This window comes from Dermochelys coriacea, chromosome 8, assembly GCF_009764565.3.
Source record: "Dermochelys coriacea isolate rDerCor1 chromosome 8, rDerCor1.pri.v4, whole genome shotgun sequence".
Lineage (NCBI taxonomy): Eukaryota > Metazoa > Chordata > Testudines > Dermochelyidae > Dermochelys > Dermochelys coriacea.
This window is the reverse complement of record NC_050075.1, coordinates 36745262-36765378: the sequence shown is the minus strand read 5'-3', so window position 1 is coordinate 36765378 and position 20117 is coordinate 36745262. Positions and strand designations below refer to the sequence as shown.

General features: G+C 42.4%; 1 long non-coding RNA gene across 1 annotated transcript; it reads left to right on the top strand.

Moving 5' to 3' along the window:
- Positions 1 to 15065: 15065 nt before the first annotated feature.
- On the top strand, positions 15066 to 18536 carry LOC119860346. The gene is made up of 2 exons (XR_006283180.1): positions 15066 to 15809; positions 16696 to 18536. It is a non-coding gene; the product is annotated as an uncharacterized LOC119860346 (long non-coding RNA).
- Positions 18537 to 20117: the final 1581 nt, after the last annotated feature.

The window sequence follows — 20117 nt, the reverse complement described above, 5'->3', positions numbered from 1 at the left end:
GCACCAGGAACAGATACATTAAGTAATAAGGTACCATTCCAATGTAGTGAGAGAATATACTGTCTCCTCAGTAGTATTAAAAAAAGCGGAGGGGGAGGGAGAATATAACAGGTACTTACCAACCAGGACAGAAAAATATACAGCTACTAACTAGAAAATGGTTTCTTTAGCGCTGTAGCTGCTTGAGGCTGCCAAATTTAAAGGGCCAGCTGCAGAAAGGCATGCTGGGAAAAACAGTAGGGAAGGCTGCTGTAGGGACAGTTAGCAGTGTTCAGTAAATTGATGAGAGAAGGTGTTGGGTGTATCTGGAGTTCTGTCACGTAGTCATTCTGACTGTGGCTATACTTTAAGAATGTAGTAGTATAGGTTTGTTATAAAAATGTTATGGCAGCTAGAACTTCAAGAGAATAAATTACTATGGCAATTTTAGCATTAATGTCAGTGGAGAAAAGGGAAAGTGAGGTGAAGGAAATAGTTGTGTGCTGTAGATCATAGAGGGTTAAGAAACTGCTCAAATTTAAAATAATCTAAATAAGTGGCAAAGTGGATAGTTGGAGTGCATGTAAATATAGTGAATGGAGAAGAAGGCCGTGCATAGGTTTGAGCTGGTGCTGTCTGTTGTGGCTATTGAAGCAGCAGAGAGGTATATTTAGTTGGGATGGTAGAGTTGTGAAGCTTCTGTTTGCTAGCACAGTGTGGTGGTGCCTTGGAAATCTTATGAAAACCTTTTCTTCTATATTCTGTTTTCAGGTGACTTGTTCATTATTTACTGGGAAACTTTGTTTTGCATAGATTTTACTTTTCTCTTTCTTCTTCACTGAAGACTCTTGCTTGCAGCTAGGCATTAAAATGGGAGACTAACTAAATTGTAAAAGCAAACTAGAGACCAAGTGAGATTTTTTTTTTTTTTTAGCCTAGAATCTGGACAGAACTGAAATGGAGATCTTAATGTTCTGGGCCATTATCTGTAGCCCAAAAAGAAATCCTACAAGATGATGTTGGCTAGTCCTCCCCTCCATACAGTCAGTGCTGCCTGTAATCCAGTTTCAGGATACAAAATGCAGATTTAGCTGGAATATATCAAGGTAATCAATTTGTCTAAAGACACATGGTAGTCTGACATAACTCTGGCTTCTGCAAGCTGTCACAGAGTCTCCTGGGAAATATGTTGTACTGTGTGAAGAAGCACCTGCAGCTCTTAACATGTGATTTTATCCAATGCAAGCGTGTTTCCACTTTACTTATTAGAAAAACAAAGCCAGTCATCAAGATCTCTGGACTCTTCAGATCACTTGTAAACCCATGAACTGCTACCGTGTGTCACAGTGACTTCATGGGGTAATAGCAAGGACAGGAGAGAGCCACTTTCTCCTAGTAAGGGAGTGACACTTCTTTCTTGAGCTATAACTTGCAAACTGTCAGAACAGTTCTCTGAGTGAGTTTGAATGATTACAGAGATGTCTGAACTGCTCTGGGCTTACAATGCAATTTAAATACTCTGAAGTATTTAAAAGCTTTATTTTTAAAAGGCTATCCAGGAAGATCTACTGTTGTGATTCTCAGCCCCACCCCACCCCAGCTTCTTAGGAAGGTTCTAGTAGCTGGGATAGCTAGCCTAGCAGGCCTTCACCTTTTCCCTGACTAGAGCTTGCAGTCACCTCAAAGAGTCCAAACTTGCCTCTTGCGATGGGGGGGTGGGAAAGCTACTTGAGCTGTACTAAGAGATCCTGGCAATTACAGGCTAGTGAGCCTGACTTCATTACTGGGTAAACTGGTTGAAACTATAGTAAAGAACAGAACTGTCAGACACATAGATGAACATAATTTGTTGGGGAAGAGTCAACATGGTTTTTGTAAAGGGAAATCATGCCTCACTAATCTACTAGAATTCTTTGAGGGGGTCAACAAGCATGTGGACAAAAGGGATCTAGTAGATATAGTGTACTTAGATTTTCAGAAAGTCCCTCTCTAAAGGCTCTTAAGCAAAGGAAATTTGTCATGGGATAAGAGGGAAGGTCATCTCATTGATCAGCAGCTGGTTAAAATATAGGAAACAAAGGGTAGGAATAATTGGTCAGTTTTCAGAATGGAGAGAGGTAAATAGTGGTGTCCCCAGGGGTCAGCACAGGGACCAATACTATTCGGCATATTCATAAATGACTTGGAAAAAGGGGTAAACAGTGAGGTGGCAAAATTTGCAGATGATACAAAACCATGCAGGATAGTTAAGTCCAAAGCAGACTGCGAAGAGCTACAAAGGGATCTCACAAAACTGGATGACTGGGCAACAAAATGGCAGATGAAATTCAGTGTTGATTAATGCAAAGTAATGCACATTGGAAACATAATCCCAACTATACATATAAAATTATGCGGTCCAAATTAGCTGTTAGAGATCTTGGAGTTGTAGATAGTTTTCTGAAAACATGCACTCGATGTGCAGCGGCAATCAAAAAACCTAACAATGTTGGGAATCATTAAGAAAGGGATAGTTAATAAAATAGAAAATATCATATTGACTCTATATAAATCTTTGGTATGCCCACATCTTGAATACATCTTGAATACTACATGCGGGTGTGGTCACCCCATCTCAAAAAAGACATACTGGAATTGGAAAGGGTTCAGAGAATGGCAATAAAAATTATTAGGGATATGGAACAGCTTCCATAAGAGGAGGGGTTTATAAAACTGGGAGTTTTCAGCTTGGAAAAGAGACGACTAAGGAGGGATATGATTGAGGTCTATAAAATCATGACTGGTGTGGAGAAAGTAAATAAATAAGGAAGTGTTATTTACTACTTCTCATAATACAAGAACTAGGGGTCAACAAATGAAATTAATAGGCAGCAGATTTAAAACAAACAAAAGGAAGTATTTCTACACACACAACACACAGTCAACTTGTGGAACTTTTTGTAGAGGATGTTGTGAAGGCCAGGACTACAACAGGGTTTAAAAAAGAATTAGATAAATTCATGAAGGATAGGTCCATCAATGGCTATTAGCCAGGATTGGCAGGGGTGGTGTCCCTAGCCTGTGTTTGACTGAAGCTGGGAATGGGTGACAGGAGATGGATCACTTGATGATACCTGTTCTGTTCATTCTGTCTGGGGTACCTGGCATTGGCCATTGTCAGAAGACAGGATACTGGGCTAGATAGACCTTTGGTCTGACCCAGTACGTCTGTTCTTATGTAACCAGGAGAAGAAGCTATTGGCCTTGCTTAAACTCTGACTAAAGCTTCAATAAAACCAATGCCTAGCGAAACAGTGAAAGTCTTTGGGTAAAAGCATTACGTATGATGGAGTGCTGAATGCCTCATGAGACTGGTAATGGGACACAGGACACACCTCTAGGTTACTGGTTCAAATCAGTACAGGTTGGCAGAGGTTGAAAGTCAACTGCAGATGTTAGCCCATAGAACAATTTTGGTTTCAATTCCTTTAATAATAGATAGGTGTCCACATCACAAAGAATGGGTCCTAGAGATCAACTTGCCTTCCCTTGAGGCCGTCAGTTATTTGAAGAGTGATGTGGGGAAAATGTATATTCCCACTCAGCCCATTCTATAACTATTCTGGTGGATGAAGAGAAGACACTAATGTTCATGTCAAGTCAATACTTCAATTAACTAATTTTCCTTAAAAGTTAAAATTAAAAGTAAATATCTGTAATTGAGGATTAGCTATAGAATCTTATAGTTAATTACGGAGCATTTTCTCATTGATGGATTTTAAGGTACCCTTCAGGTAGAACATCTAGAATAAGCCTAACATGATGATTACTTAATCAGTGACCAAATACTTCAGGTGAAATCTGATTCCTTGAAGTCCATGGTAAACCCCAGTGAGAGGTTTGCTATTGACTTCAACGGGCTGGGATTTCACCCTTAGTATATCAATGGAAGGTACAGGTGGAATCCTGGTCTACAGCAAAAGCTGGTGCTTGAAGGCTAAAAGCAAGCAAGTTTTAACAGTTTTACTCTAGATTAATCCATCTGGATATGGCTGTTGTTACTACCAATATTTTCCCTTTTCTCAATAATAATATTAATGAAACTTGATGTATAGACAGAAGTTGTTTATGTTGTGCGTAATGGGCCAGTGCTAATGTCCAAGAAATACATATTTTCTCCTTTGGGAGTTTTATTTTGTCCAAAATGTGAGTTATTTATTAAAAAGAACCAAGAACTTTCCCCTCCTATGCATAGAAATATTTAGAGAAAAGATCTTAAATTTCGATAAACTCTTTTAAACTTGAACATATGTGGGTATTGACAGTGTCTTCAATCCAAATATGACTGCATTGGCTGTGGAGCAAAAGAATCCAAAAATGCAGTTGACTAGAAACACTGTAACTGCCTAGTTTAGTCTGATTATCCAAACTGAGTGAAATGTAAAAGGTGCAGTCACTGGTGTGCAAGGCCATGATATAATGCAAATTATGCTTCTTGATGTGGAACTGCTCTTCTCCCCCCCATGTCCCTTAACATATTTAAATCCTCCTGCAAACTTGCTATCTCCATTCGTTCTTAGCTTTGTGTCATCTGAGTTCGGAGACCATGGAGTTAGTTCAGATTTCGCAGTCCATAACTAATATGTTAAATTGTTCCTTCCACTGAGCCCTGTGGGAGTCCAATTATTCTTCCAAAAGGATTTTCTGCCTTCGGGCCAGATCTTTGCCTCTTTTTCAGCCCTTTCCCATCACTCCCGCAGTGGAAAAAGAGTATAACAATGGCTTACATAATGATTAAGTATTTCCCAAGTATTGGGCATCCTTGGGTGTTGCAGAGGCAGGTGGCAGGAGAATGGTTGTGAGGTTGGTTGCAATTTGTCATTCCCTGATTGCCATTAACAGTCTCTTGAGGCTGTAGGCAGCTGGGTGGAATTTAAGGTATCTCTGAGGATGATTGAAGGTGTATAGCCCATGGATTTAGGAGTGTGGGGAAGATACAACATTGTGTAAAGCCACTTTGGATGCCCCTGGTCCTCTGCAAAGCCCAGCTCAAGCGGAGCCAAGGAACGAGACTCCAGCTCTTAGCCAGTTGGAAGGAAGGGTTCAGTCTGTTTTGTTCTTTAGTACTGCCTACATTTTGGATCATATTCACAAACTACTAGTGATAGATCGCACAACAGGCTTTACTTAAATCAAGGTAGTTTTTAAGCTTAATTTTTAAATCAAGCAGTTTTTAAAACTAAGAGATGGGAGAAAGCTGATCGCTGCAGAGGCACACATGGATCGGACAGAGACTTCTCTTAGAGGAGAGTCTATTGATAGAGATTCTCTAGGTTTTAGTCAGGAGGACAGGATGGAAGAGGATAAAGGATGGGCCAGATCAGATGAGAAACATTCACATAAAGAATCTGACACATCAGAAAAGGGCAGACAAATAAACAGTGATAAGTTTTTAAAGTGCTTGTACACAAAGGCTAAAAGTCTAAATAATAAGATGGGTGAACTAGAGTGCCTCATGTTAAAGGAGGATATTGATATAATAGGCATCACAGAAACCTGGTGGAGTGAGGACAATCAATAGGACATAATCATTCCAGGGTACAAAATATTTCGGAAGGACAGAACAGGTGGTGGTGGGGGGGGGGTGACACTATATGTGAAAGAAAATATAGAATCAAACGAAATAAAAATCTTAAATGAATCCACATGCTCCATAGAATCTCTGTGGATAGTAATTCCATGCTCTAATAAGAATATAACAGTAGGGATGATTATCGACCACCTGACCAGGACAGTGATAGTGACGATGAAATGCTAAGGGAGATTAGAGAGGCTATCAAAATAAAGAGCTCAATAATAATGGGGGATTTCAATTATCCCCATATTGACTGGGTACATGTCACCTCAGGACGAAATGCAGAGACAAAATTTCTCGATTCTTTAATTGAGTGCTTCTTGGAGCAGCTGGTACAGGAACCCACAGGGGAGAGGCAACTCTCAAATTAGTCCTGAGTGGAGCACAGGATCTGGTCCAAGAGGTAACTATAACAGGACCGCTTGGAAGTAGTGACCATAATATAATAACATTTAACATTTCTGTAGTGGGAAGAACACCTCAACAGCCCAACACTGTGGCATTTATTTTCAGAAAGGGGAACTATGCAAAAATGAGGAGGTTAGTTAAACAGAAATTAAAAGATACAGTGACTAGAGTGAAATCCCTACAAGCTGCATGGACGCTTTTCAAAGACACCATAATAGAGGCTCAAGTTAAATGTATACCATAAATTAAAAAACACAGTAAAAGAACTAAAAAAGAGCCTCTGTGGCTTAGCAACCATGTAAAAGAAGCAGTGAGAGATAAAAAGGCATCTTTAAAAAAGTAGAAGTCAGATCCTAGTGAGGTAAATAGAAAGGAGGATAAACACTGCCAAATTAAGTGTAAAAATGTAATAAGAAAAGCCAAAAAGGAGTTTGAAGAACAGCTAGCCATAAACTCAAAAGGTAATAACAAAATGTTTTTTAAGTACATCAGAAGCAGGAAGCCTGCTAAACAACCAGAGGGGCCCCGGACGATCGAGATTCAAAAGGAGCACTTAAAGATGATAAAGTCATCGCAGAGAAACTAAATGAATTCTTTGCTTCAGTCTTCACAGCTGAGGATGTTAGGGAGATTCCCAAACCTGAGCCATCTTTTGTAGGTGACAAATCTGAGGAATTGTCACAGATTGAAGTGTCACTAGAGGAAGTTTTGGAATTAATTGAGAAACTTAACAGTAACAAGTCACTGGGACCAGATGGCATTCACCCAAGAGTTCTGAAAGAACTCAAATGTGAAATTGCGGAACTATTAATTATGGTTTGTAATCCGTCCTTTAAATCAGCTACTGTACCCAATGACTGGATGATAGCTTATGTAACGCCAATATTTAAGAAGGGCTCTAGAGGTGATCCTGACAATTATAGACTGGTAAGTCTAATGTCAGTACCGGACAAATTAGTTGAAACAATACTAAAGAATAAAATTGTCAGACACATAGAAGAACATAAATTGTTGGGCAAAAGTCAACATGGTTTCTGTAAACTGAGATCATGTTTTACTAATCTATTATTTGAGGGAGTCAACAAACATGTGGACATAGGGTACTTAGTTTTCCAGAAAGCCTTTGACAAGGTCCCTCACCAAAGGCTCTTACATAAATTAAGTTGTCCTGGGATAAGAGGGAAGATCCTTCCATGGATTGAGAACTGGTTAAAAGACAGTGAACAAAGGGTAGGAATAAATGGTAAATTTTCAGAATGGAGAGGGGTAACTAGTGGTGTTCCCCAAAGATCAGTCCTAGGTCCAATCATATTCAACTTATTCATAAATGATCTGGAGAAAGGGGTAAACAGTGAGGTGGCAAAATTTGCAGATGATACTAAACTGCTCAAGACAGTTAAGACCAAAGCAGACTGTGAAGAACTTCAAAAAGATCTCACAAAACTAAATGATTGGGTAACAAAATGGCAAATGAAATTTAATGTGGATAAATGTAAAATAATGCACATTGAAAAAATAATCCCAACTTTACATACAATATGATGGGGGCTAATTTAGCTACAGCTAATCAGGAGAAAGATCTCGGAGTCATTGTGGATAGTTCTCCGAAGATGTCCACGCAGTGTGCAGTGGCAGTCAAAAAAGCAAACGCGATGTTAGAAATCATTAAAAAAAGGATAGAGAATAAGATGGAGAATATCTTATTGCCCTTATATAAATCCATGGTACGCCCACATCTTGAATACTGTGTACAGATGTGTTCCCCTCATCTCAAAAAGGATATACTGCCATTAGAAAAGGTTCAGAAAAGGGCAACTAAAATGATTAGTGGTTTGGAATGGGTCCCATATGGGGAGAGATTAAAGATGCCAGGACTTTTCATCTTGGAAAAGAGGAGACTAAGGGGGGATATGATAGAGGTCTATAAAATCATGAGTGGTGTGGAGGAAGTGAATAAGGAACAGTTATTTACTTATTCCCATAATATAAGAACTAGGGGCCACCAAATGGAATTAATGGGTAGCAGGTTTAAAAGAAATAAAAGGAAGTTCTTCTTCACTCAGCACACAGTCAACCTGTGGAACTCCTTGCTTGAGGAGGTTGTGAAGGCTAGGACTATAACAGGGTTTAAAAGAGAACTGGATAAATTCATGGAGGTTAAGTCCATTAATGGCTATTAGTCAGGATGGGCAAGGAATGGTGTCCCTAACCTCTGTTTGTCAGAGAGTGGAGATGGATGGCAAGGGAGAGATCACTTGATCATTACCTGTTAGGTTCATTCCCTCTGGGGCACCTGGCATTGGCCATTGTCAGCAGACAGGATATTGGGCTGGATGGATCTTTGGTCTGACCCAGTATGGCCATTCTTATGTTCTTATGTTATGTTCTTAAGGTACATTGCACTATTATACCAGGCTGTCTGGATATCCTATATTCTGCACAAAAATATTGCATTGAGAGAAGAGTAAGGATGCAAAGATAAGCACTTCAAAGTCAAGAAATGAGAACATTAAGGTTGCATCACAATATATTCTTTAATTACCTTGCTCACATAAAGAAAAGGAGTACTTGTGGCACCTTCGAGACTAACAAATTTATTAGAGCATAAGCTTTCGTGAGCTACAGCTTGTGCTCTAATAAATTTGTTAGTCTCTAAGGTGCCACAAGTACTCCTTTTCTTTTTGCAAATACAGACTAACACGGCTGCTACTATGAAACCTTGCTCACATAGTATTTGTTCTGTAGGATCCTTAGCTCAGTGCACAGACTGCATGGTGTGCAGTGACTAAAGAAATGGTGTGACACTTATTTAAGTCACTTATTACAATTGAAATGATAAACAAGACAATTTCTACTGGGTCGGTCAACCCAAATTACAACAGTAGGTCACTATGGAAACTACATTACTTATTTTCAGTTTTTTTAACTAAATCAAATTATTTGTAAATATTGGTTTTAGTCTCACTGTTCAGGGAGAGCTCCTGCTTATTTCACTGGACATCAGCCAAGCTGCATACTCAATGGGGCATGGGGCTGCCAAATTTCAGCTTTCTGCCCTCATCCAAGTTGGCATCAGAGACGTTAGTCATTTTTGTATATATTTCAGAAATTGATGACCAGTTGAAAACAATGGAAAAGCTTAGGCAACCTGCAGTACAGCACACTAGTTAGAACTCCTCCTCTACGAAATCAATCAGGTTTCTTTGACAATGTATTTCAAGTGAACCCCGTGGTGGGTGGTGGGTAGATGTTTGTTTATTTCAATGCATCAGGATCCCCAAGGTTCCGGGGGTGGCCTGACCTACACACTATAATTCAGGTTCCATACACCAAGCTAACCTTCCTGCCCAAGTGAATGTCAAACCTTCTCTTCCCAGCAGGCATCTATCAACTCTTCTCCAATCCAGCCCCCTCTCCACAAAATGTACAGGAAAGATGGCCCTTATGTACCTGAGTGTCTAACCAATCTGGCTGACTATCTGGGGGTAGAAAAGCCCTTCCAGTACCATCTTCTGAATTAAATTAAGGGAGCTCCAGCATGAACTCCTCCATGGATATGAACTGTGGCCGTACTGCATGTGGAAAGAGGTAATCTCTCATGGTGCCTTTTTCCAAACCTGTTTCAGCCTTTAAGTGGTCTCACTGGCTAGCCCCAAGCACAGCATGTTACAGTCGGCGAGAGGTGATGAAAGCATGGGTAAATGTAATGAGGTCCCGATCTGGAATCAGAGCTTGCATTCTTTTTACCAAAGGCAGATGGAGCAAAGTGCTCTTAGCCATGGCACCAACCTGGGTACCTCAGAGCAACTTCGGGCCCACTTTTTAATAGCACAAATGCTGGATGCCCTCCCTCCATCCTGCATCATCCCTGCTGCTTCGTCTGGTTGCTTTTCCCAACCTTGTGCCAGGAGATGCCCTGCAATGGATAGCCAGTATCAGTGGGGTTGGCAGAGGGGGTGGGATTTAGTGCAAGGTCTCATTAGTGGATCGAAGACATCACAAGCTACAAATCCCCACTAATCTTCCCACTGGCTCCATCTATATGTTATACAGGAGGGGCAGGGGAGAGAGTTGAGCCCTGCAGTGCCCCACGTAAGAGAGTTCTTAGGGCGGACGAACAGACACCTCTCACTATTTGGCTTTCCCATCTAAATAGGAGCATGGACACTCCACCCGCTCCACTGGTCCATGGAGGATTGACAGAGGGTCCAGAAAACTCTAGGAACTAGACTTAGCAGTTCCCAGTGAAAGCTGATGGCAGGAGGGAGGGATTTGTTGGCTCCCATGGGAAGCAGCAGGGGTTTGTCATCTCCTGAGGATGTTGGCAGTCTGTGGGTAAAGGCAGCACAGAGGGGCTGCTTCTCCATGGCAATGCGCAGGCTCCCACTCAGCCCTGGAGCAATGCTGCTATTGACTGTATTTATGCCTGCACAGATACCTGTCTGGTATCTACAGGGCTTTGAAAGGCACGTGCCATGTAAAGCAGCAGCTCCCAAGTCCCATCAACTCCCTCCATGGAGTCCTGACCACATATAGAGAGTGGAGCTAGAGAGACTTCCACAAGAGGGGAGTTGCCCACCCCCTCTCCAGCACCCTGGCTTTTTCTCCCCTCTGCAAGCATAGGTAATGGAGGGGAACATTTACCCCCTGGTCATGAAGGTGTTTCCCCTAGAGACAGTGGAAAGAGTGCATTCCTTCCAGAAACATCTCACCAGGCTGTTAGTCTTTGCCTTCTCACAAGGTACCATAGCAATTAAGAAACAGGCATTGCAACACAGAGGAAAGATGATCTAGATATACAACAAGGCTACTCAACAGAAGGGATTGAATTGTTCTGGGTTGTCCTTTTCCATTTTTAAAGCCTCTCACTGTAAAGGTATATTCATGTTTTATATATATAGCTCTACATTTTCAAAAGTTACTACTGATTTTAGCTGCTTCCATTTTTTGGGTTCCCAACATGGGATACCTTAAAAGGTCCTGGCTTTCAAAGGGCAGGTGCTTACCATATCCTTGGTGTCTCAAGCTGGGTGCTCAGTACTCTATCTCTCCCTGCAAATCACTAGTCTCCTTTGAAAATTTAACCCCTGGTTCTTTGCAGAAGGTACCGAATCATGGTAAATGGCTTCTTAGTCCAGGGAAGAGGCTTATTAAGTGTCATTTCTGAAAAGATTTAAAAAATCCCTTTTTATAAAAAGGCAGCAACACAGATCATCATGCAGCCTTTGATAGTATTACTGCTTTAGGGCACTTTAATATTTTTATTGCAACCCCCACTGTTTAGAATATATTGCTGAAACTTACTATGAATTTAGGATTTGCTTTAAAGTATCATCCATCAAGCCTAGTATCTGACCTCCAGAAGTGGCCAGTACCTGATGCTTGATAGGAATATAGAGATTCGCTCCTGCACCCAGTTTTGGTAGTCATGGAGCTGATTATGGATTTCCAAATTTGTGGCTGGCTCTGTGCCAGAGAATGGAGAATGAGCAACTGTGTCTCCTTGGAAGTGGTTCCATAACTTCAGGATTTCCCATTGGGACACTGAATTAAAGCAAAAGGCAACAAATTTAAAGCAGTTAAAAGCTCTCTCCCTTTTTTAAAAGTACAGAATATGTTGTTAGCCTGTGGAACTCACTGCCAGTAGATATCATGGAGGCCCTCAGCTGAGTAGGATTAAAAAAAGGATTAGGCTTTTATCTAGATAATGAAATCATCCACTCTTACATTAGACAGAGTACAATGTATATAGATCATCAATCTTCATCAGTCTCCTTCAGAGGAGAAGCCAACCACCAACAGCATGAGGTTAGGCATACAGGCACAGAATCTCAAAGATATTTGAGTGCCTAACTCCCATGGATTTAAATGGGAGTTAAGCACCTAAATACCATTGAAGACCAAACTACCCACTACAATCTAGTTACTGACTAGTGTCGGAGGAGACAGGATGTGGAACAAGAAGACCCACTGATCATATCTGGTATGATGAGTCCCATGTTCCTGAGTAGATGTGCTGTGGTTAATATAGAGCACTACTGTCTCTAGCCTAGGGATCAGCAACCTTTGGCATCTGGCCCACCAGCATAAACCCTGTGGCGGGCTGGGCGAGTGTGTTTACCTGCCACATCCGCAGGTTCGGCCAATCGCAGCTCCCAGTGGCCGTGGTTCACCGCTCCAGGCCAATGGGGTCCACGGGAAGTGGCGTGGGCTGAGGGATGTGCTGGCCGCCACTTCCCGCAGCCCCCATTGGCCTGGGACGGCGAACTGCGGCCAGTGGGAGCTGTGATCGGCCAAACCTGCGGACGCGGCAGGTAAACAAACTGACCTGGCCCGCCAGGGGGCTTACCCTGTCAGACCACGTGCCAAAGGTTGCTGATCCCTGCTCTAGCCATTCTATCCTGAATTCTAGGATGTCAGTTAGAAATGCTGAAGAGAAAACCCCAAATATGTAAATAATAGGGCTGTCGATTAATCACAGTTAACTCACGCAATTAACTCAAAAAAATTAATCACGGTTAAAAAAATTAATCGTGATGATCACAGTTTTAATCACACTGTTAAACAATAGACTACCAATTGAAATTTATTAAATAGTTGTGAATGTTTTTCTACATTTTCAAATATACTGATTTTAATTACAACAAAGAATACAAAGTGTACAATGCTCACTTTATATTATCATTTTTCATTACAAATATTTGCACTGTAAAAATGCTAAATAAAAAATAGTATTTTTCAATTCAGCTCATAAAAGTACTGTAATGCAGTCTCTATCATAAAAGTGCAATTTACAAATGAAGACTTTGTTCGCTACATAACTGCACTCAAAAACAGTGTAAAACTTTAGCACCTACAAGCATAGGCGCTGACTGCCCTGTGGGTGCTCAACCCCCCTGCCCCTGGCCCCACCCTTGCCCCGCCCCAATTTCACCCTCTTCCCCCAAGTCCCTGCCCCTGCCCTGCCTCTTTACCACCTCCTCCCCTGAGCACACCATGTCCCCATTCCTCCCCCTCTCTCCCAGAAAGTCCAAAGTGCCGCCAAACAGCTGTTAGGCGGTGGGCGGGAAGTGCTGGGAGGGGGAGGAGTGGGGATGCCATGCTCAAGGGAGGGGTTGGGTGTCGGGGGAGCTTGGCTCCCGGTGGGTGTGGAGCACCTGCTAATTTTTCCCCCTGGGTGCTCCAGCCCCGCAGCACCCACGGAGTCGGTGCCTATGTCTACAAGTCCATTCAGTCCTACTTCTTGTTCAGCCAACAGGCAAACAAGTTTGTTTACATTTACGGGAGATAATGTGGCCCGCTTTTTATTTACGTCACTTGACAGTGACAACAGGCGGTCGCATGGCACTTTTGTAGCCGGCATTGGAAGATATTTACATGCCAGATGTGCTAAAGATTTATATGTCCCTTCATACTTCAACCACCATTCCAGAGGACATGATTCTATGCTGACGATGCTTGTTAAAAAATAATGCATTAATTAAATTCGTGACTGAACTCCTTGGGCGAGAATTGTATGTCCCCTGATCTGTTTTATCCACATTCTGCCATATACTTTGTGTTATAGCAGTCTAGGATGATGAGCTGGCACATGTTATTCATTTTAAGAACACTTTCACTGCAGATTTGACAAAATGCAAAGAAGGAACCAATATGAGATTTCTAAAGATAGCTATAGCACTTGACCCAAGGTTTAAAAATCTGAAGTGCCTTCCAAAATCTGAGAGGGATGAGGTGTGGCGCATGCTTTCAGAAGTCTTAAAAGAGCAACACTCCAATGCGGAAACTACAGAACCAAACCACCAAAAAAGAAAATCAACCTTCTGCTGGTGGCATCTGACACAGATGATGAGAACAAACATTCATCAGTTTGCACTGCTTTGGATTGTTTGGACGCATGTCCTCTGGAATGGTGGTTGAAACATGAAGGGACATATGAAACTTTACCGCATCTGGCACATAAATATCTTGAGAACTGGCTACAACAGTGCCATGCAAACTCCTGTTCTCACTTTCAGGTGACATTGTAAACAAGAAGCGGGCAACATTATCTCCTGCAAATGTAAACAAACTGGTTTGTCTGAGCGATTGGCTGAACAAGAAGTAGGACTGAGTGGACTTGTAGGCTCTAAAGTTTTACCTTGTTTTATATTTGAATGCAGTTATTTTTTGTACATAATTCTACACTTGTAAGTTCTACTTTCATGATAAAGTGTTTATGCTACAGTACTTGTATTAGGTGAATTGAAAATATGATTTCTTTTGGTTTTTACAGTGAAAATATTTGTAATAAAAATAAATATCAAGTGAGCACTCTATACTTTGTATTCTGTGTTGTAATTGAAATCAATATATTTGAAAATGTAGAAAACATCCAAAATATTTTAATTAATGGTATTATCCTATTGTTAACAGCATGATTAATCACGCGATTAATCACAATTAATTTTTTTAATTGCTTGACAGCCCTAGTAAATAGTGGATGTTAGTGGATTACAATTGTACAGATCAATTCCAATCCATGAAAAAGAAAAAGGGTCCACAAGTGACAGGGTAGTTTGTCCCCTGAGGGCAGTACTCCAACTGGTCAGTCCACCACAGCCCCTGGCATGGCTCTTTAAGAATTGAAAGGTCTGATTCTAGGTACAAGGATCTGGGGGATATTAGGAGAAAGGAAGCAGGCCAGAGAGTAAGTTGGGCTTGGGAGGAAACCCAGGTACTGCTTCTTTAAGGGCCAGGAGCCTTGCAAAGCTCCCCAGTCTCCCAACCAATGGGGATGAGCTGGGAGAAGGGGCCAGCATAAGTGCTGCCTCCTCCAGCAGTGTAGAGACCAGCCTGCTGCAAGGAATATGAAGGCTTCCTGTCCAGTTCTGATTTACCAGGGAGCAGACACCAGCAGGAGAAGGCTGCCAAACCTTCTCAGCCTGAGGACGAAGCCTGAGGCCAGTTGAAAGAGACAAATGGCAACCCAGCTGCAGAAGCTCCTGGTAAGGAGCTGGACGATAATTATTTGAACTATCCAAGCTTACGGGGAAGGGGCTGGGGCACCTGCTATAATCAGAGACATAAAGACTGAGAAGAAAGCGCCGAGGGGACTGGAAGCAGAGCTTAGAGTGCAGGTTTCCGAGGAGCCCTGAAAGCCAGAAGCACCTTTTCTTTATTTGGGATTTTTTATGGATCCTTTTGTCGGGAAGTTTTGTAATAAGCCACAAGGAGGGTATTATTGGGTCAAGTGTGCCTGAAGTCAAGTTACCGGCTTCCTGAGAAGGAAAACTGAGGAAGGGAGCATGGACAGCACTGCACTAACTCAGCAGGGGGTGCTGCAGGGCAGGCATGCCCTACAAGACCACACTGATCTATTAGTTAATTCTGAGTAACAAATTATATTGAATTTAAACACTCCTGTTATGGTTTCTCTGATCACATTCATACCGACTCATTGTCTCCTGCACTGAGCTTCAAATCACTCATGTCTTATTTGAACGGTATCTTGTGTCCTCAGCCTTTGCAGAGGTAAATTGTATGTGGCTATGGCTAGTAAGACTTGTCTTCACTGCTTTGGATACATATACTATCTTGTCTACACTGAGTTAATTTGGATTAAGGACTGGTGTGAATTTGATTAACGAATGCAACTATATAGACACAGATGTGGTGCTGGTACCCAAACCTGTGACTTCAGAGGAAGCTGCATACAACTGGGACTGGAGATCTGAGGACTCTGAGAAGAGCAGAGAAGAACAGAAGCAGTACTGTGCACACATCATTAATTTATATGTTGATCATTCTCCTCTTAGACAATTTCAAGGTAAATGAGAAAAAAAGTATCTTGGAGAATTTCACAGGTCACCAATCAGATATGAGCAAATTAACCTTCTGCAGTCTCTGTGGGGTGAAAAGGAATTTTGACAACACCTTTTTAATGTGATAATCTTTCTCTGCACAGTCAGTGCTTGGTTCAAAATGTCTCATCTTCATTCATAAATGTACATTTAGCTCCTTGTCCCACTTTACAAAGGCAGGCCTATTACATATATAAACCTACCTGGCTGTTTAAGATTTGTTAGGGAAAAATACAATCATGCAGGCTGTGCGTGTTTCTCAGCAGACAGTTCAGTATTACATATTACATTCCTTTGCAGATGTATTAGTTTTGCTGGCAAGGATGGAATAAATATGCTCCAAAGCGGATTGTAAGTGAGATAGAAGACTGGTGGCAGGAAAGAACCTGCAGCCCATGGGGTGATGAAAAGTGCTGCTCTTGGGCTGCTGCCCTAAGATGCTAAATGGGATAGGAACAGTAGCTATATGGGTGTGCCTTGCCTCCTGGGAGGTTCTCATAGCGGTTGGAGCAGGAGTGACCTTACACTTGGTGTCTGCATCCGATTGCTCCAGTCCCACTGACTCTGCGCTGTGGGTGGGCGTGTCATAGGAGAGGACTGCTGCTGGCTGCAAAGCTGCTTCTGGAAGTCCGTAGGAGAGAGGAGCTGTACCAAATCTTCCTGTTCCTAATGACTGTTGTCTGAAGGCAGGGAAAACAAGGCTTGAGAAGTGACATTCATGGGGCAGGTAACCCTGAGGAGTGACTTAGTTGTAGCCTCTGGGAGAAGTGGCAGAGGCAGCCCCACCCATAGCTTAGTGGCAGGGAAGGGGCTTTTTCCTAGTTCTTTAAATGTTGCTTTTTTATTTTCTAGCACCTTGGCGAGCTGTTGTTTATGCTCAGGCTGAGTGGAGGACCTGGGAGACAGAGAGCAATCCCTTCCCAGCAAGGACCTGATCAGAGCAGATTAATCCTGGAGAACTGAATATGCAAAGGTCCAAGATTTTCCTTCAGTCATCTGGCATTGGATCTAGAAAGGAGATCATTGCGGTGCCTTGTGATTCCAAACTCTGGAGAGGGACCAGTCACTATATTTTCCTGCCAGATTAAATCAAGTGCCCCAGACAGGCTTTGAAAGGAGTGCTCCCAGGTGTATATGTATTTTTAGAATGGGAATTAAAAGGCAGGGGCACAGGATGATCTGCTAGTCTGGGCAGGGAGGCAGAACAATGCTGGCGGGCTCTGCCGTGATCAGAACGTTCTCTGTCCCTGGGATTCATAAGGTAGTCCAGCCCCATCAATCAACAGTGAGACTAAAGTCACCATTTTGGTTCTCTTTGACCCTCCTTGTGAGAGGGAAGCTGAAAAAGTGGGAATGAATAGAAACAAAGCCCTTGCCTGAACAATTCACATTTTTCAGATCCTGTTAATAAACCATTTTAGAATAAATTGCCTGGATTTCCTATAACATAAAAATCCTTTGAGGGAGCTGAGCAGAGAACCAGAAGAGTAGATTAAACAGCTGAGCTTGCTGAAGGAGATAGGAGACAGAGAAGGTCAGATAACATTAGCTGTGTATATTATCAGATAACAAAAAGAGAGCAGGGAAACATCTACCTGGATGGGACAAGCATTTGGGTACTGCCAAAGGATAGCTGATAATCATAGTGGCAGTCCTACTGAGAGAGCAAGAGCGAGCAGAGCCACTGATTGCCAGTGACTTCTGACAAGTCCAGGTATATAAAAGAGAGTGCAGCTACCAAATAAACCTAAGAAGCTCAAAGGAAGAATGGTGCCCCATGGAAAGGTGTCATCCAGTGGAGATGCATAACTAGACATGGGAAGCCCCATAGTCCTTTATTTTGGTTGGCCTGCCTGCCCATATTTGCACATCAGCCTTCTTGGCGCAAACTCTTGCACAGTGCATGCGTTGATTGCACCCCAGACCAAGAAGAGGCTCTGTGGTGCAATGAAAGCTAAACATCGGGGGTAGTCTCTCCACAGGGCATTGGTAGATATCAAGCCCCTTGCAGGCCTGCTTACTGCCTTACTTACAAATAAAAAAGGGAGTAGGCTGTGGGTGAAGAATGGGCATGTCTGCAGAAAACTGGATTTAAGTGCATTCCTCACTGTGCAAATGAGGCACTTAGCAACATCTGAGGCCTTATTAGGCAGGAAAACTTTGGCAGTCTCCCAGCAGTACTCTCAGGAATGCAGGATCAGGTTCCCATGTGTTGCCTGGCCTGGCTCATCACCTTTTACCTTGAGCTTATACACCCAGCACTCCATACCAGTGCTGTGCAGAGCAAGTGTGGCATGCGGCCCCAGAGAAAACCTTCAGTGATAGTAATATCATTCCCTGATCCTACTTACCCATTGCCAGACTATCTCAGCAGCAGCTAAGTGAGATGAATTTCCTCTTGGTGAGGGGGGGAGGAGATAAACACAACTAATTTTTATTATTTACGCTAAAGATGCATCAGGCAGCAACCAAACCCTGAAATCTGACAGTGCAGTGAGAGAACACTAGGGGGCCACTTACTGATCAGCAGGAATCCTAGATTGTTTCACTATTCTCTGGCCCTTTCCTGAGAAACAAAAGAACATTCACGGGCTGGCGTCTTGGAATAGAGATATGATGTTGGTCGGTGGTTATGGGATCTGTTTCTAAAACTTGCTCCCTATTAATTGCGAAAATAAAGATATCTTTCAAACTTCAGGCAAGCAATGCCTGGTGCGTGATACTTACATGCGTGATACTTACATGCCTTTCATCAATGCAAAAGGCAGCGCCCCATGTTGTTCATGCATTTAGCTCGGGTGTGAGATGAGTCGCTTGCAGTTCCTAGTGATTGGTGGGGGAAATAAAGTTGATTTTCAAGCTGTGCTACAATGCCTCACGTACACAGCCACAAATGCCTTTCAATGGGAAAGCAAAGCAGTGTGCTTGTTCAGCTCACACACAAGTCTGAGGAGGAGAGCTCCTGGAAGGACCCAGGCAGTGGCTGTGGCTGTGGCTGTTATAGTACTGAGCAATTTTAGCCAAAAGGCCTCTTGCCTCCTCTACAAAGTACTTCTCATGAAAGACCAAGCCAAAGCCACGTGGGTGGGTGGCCTGGTGTTATGTGTTTGGCTTCTGATACCAGAGGGTGTACGTTCAAATCCCCACCTAGTTCTAGCAGTGGATCAGAAAGGTGTAGCACCCATAGGTTTTTGGGGAAAAACATATGACTTGATTCCTCATTTGCAAAAGAAAGGGCAGCCCATAGCTGGGCATGTTTGTCTAGCCGTATTAGTCTTGCTTCAGATTCAGGAGGCTGCAAGTGCAGTTGCTGACAAATGTGGGAAAATAAAGGTGTCCTTGTGCCGTATAAAGAAGCGTGCTCATGGTGCAGTACGGGGTCTGGGAGTGAGATTAATATTGTGTGGGTGCTGATAACATTACAGATGCCAGCAAGAACTTGCCTTGTTGGAGAAAACATGGTACCTGTCAAAGCCTAAGATGTTAGCTCATGGCTGATAAACCCAAAGCCATCCATTTGCTGATGTACTGGTATGATTTCAGCATTCTCCATGGAACAGTCTGGGCAGTGGTTTGAAAGTTAGGTTACATCGTGTCTTTGGAGCAAATTTCTCATGCTTAGTATGCAAATTCCTTCCCCTGAAAGAGAAAGAGCCTCAGACATTTTTGAGATAAATGTTTGCATAGTTTACAAAACACTTCCCACTGGAGACATCAAGGGACTTTGTGTTGTGGCAGGAAAGTTACTCAACTCTAAATTTTTGAGATAATTCTCTGCTTATACTCTACTTAGTCACATTGATGTTTTCTTTAATTTAGCCAGGTGGAATCATCACGCAAGTTTAAAACTAGGGTGATTCCCCCCCCCCCGCAAGGGCTTGTCTTGTGTTTGAATCCTGGGACCATTCATGCACACAGCACAGTTCAAACCTTTATGGGAACATGCCACTCATTTATCATTGCTTTTCCAGCTTTCAAGAGGATTTCGTATAATATGCATGAGGAATTATCTCAGAAATTTATATCCAGGCCTTCCACCTATTCTAGGGCTTCTCTGTAATTTGAACTCAGGACCTCACAAGCTTAAGCAAGAATTATGACCCTAGAACAACACAGCTTCTTTGTTTGTTTTTGCAAAGGCATCTTGAAAGGGACAGAACCAAGATAATTGAGTGCCTTGTTGATATTTTGGTATGGTTTTCATCTAGGGTGAGAGAGGCTCTGGGTTCAAATCCTAAGTAGGCCTCTGCAGAGGTTAGGAGAATACTATAATT